Source organism: Tachyglossus aculeatus, chromosome 14, assembly GCF_015852505.1.
Source record: "Tachyglossus aculeatus isolate mTacAcu1 chromosome 14, mTacAcu1.pri, whole genome shotgun sequence".
In the NCBI taxonomy this organism is placed as follows: Eukaryota; Metazoa; Chordata; class Mammalia; order Monotremata; family Tachyglossidae; genus Tachyglossus; species Tachyglossus aculeatus.
In genome coordinates, this window is record NC_052079.1 from 5396151 (window position 1) to 5397088 (window position 938).

Here is a 938-nt window from a genome sequence, read left to right on the forward strand (position 1 = left end):
CCTCTGTTGTAATGTGCTTAAAAAATGAAACACTTCAGCAACTAGAGCAGTGCAATTAAGTAAAATAATCCTCATAATGGAAAAGAACTGAAGTCTTTTTATGTATTGCTCTGACAAGACTTAGACCACTTTTTCCACTTAAGTGCAATAATTTACTAAAACATTATTTCATCTATAGTGTCCTGTCTTGTCTTACGCTGTTGAGTTGCCTCCGACCAATAGTGATACCATATACATATCTCTTCCAGAATGCCCCATCTTCCTCTGCAATAGTTCAGGTAGTGTATCCATAGAGTTTTCTTGGTAAAACTATGGAAGTGGTTTACCATTGCCTCCTTCTGCATGGTAAACTTGAGTCTCCACCTTCGACTCTCTCCCGTGCCACTGCTGCCCAACACGGGTGAGTTTTAACTTGTAGCAGATTGTCTTCCACTCACTAGCCACTGTCCAAGCTAGGAATGGAATGGGTATTTCTCTGCTTGAATCTCCCTCCCATAGTTGAGATTGGTAGAATACTGGAACTTCTCCAGGTATGACCCTGAGAGGGACATTTAAGGTGCATTTTGGTAGTCAACTAAAGAATTCTGCAACTGCAGAATCTTGCTAGAAGTCCAGGATGGAACAAAACTTGGTTATTTCCCCCGCTTTGCTATTTTGTCTTATTCTTTGACTGGTGTGACACTTTGCTCAGTGAGTAAACATCAATCGAGGGATTATCCTTATTTTCAGAGTTACCTATTGAGATAAGTGAGGATTTATTTTTTCCCTCAGTAGTCGTTTGAGGTCTGGATCAGCTATCAGGTGAATAGCTGATCCAGCTATTCTATCTATTCTAGCTATTCTGTCACCTGATAGAAGTGTTTCATTGAATTTATTTTTTTCTCTTTTTGGGGGTGAGGGATCGCTTATCCAGATTTGTCCCAACCGATTGCTGATGA

General features: G+C 40.2%; 1 non-coding gene across 1 annotated transcript; it reads right to left on the reverse strand.

The window, feature by feature from the left end:
* Positions 1–410: 410 nt before the first annotated feature.
* LOC119937344 lies at positions 411–548 on the reverse strand. Its single transcript, XR_005454020.1, has one exon. It is a non-coding gene; the product is annotated as a small nucleolar RNA SNORA7 (small nucleolar RNA).
* Positions 549–938: the final 390 nt, after the last annotated feature.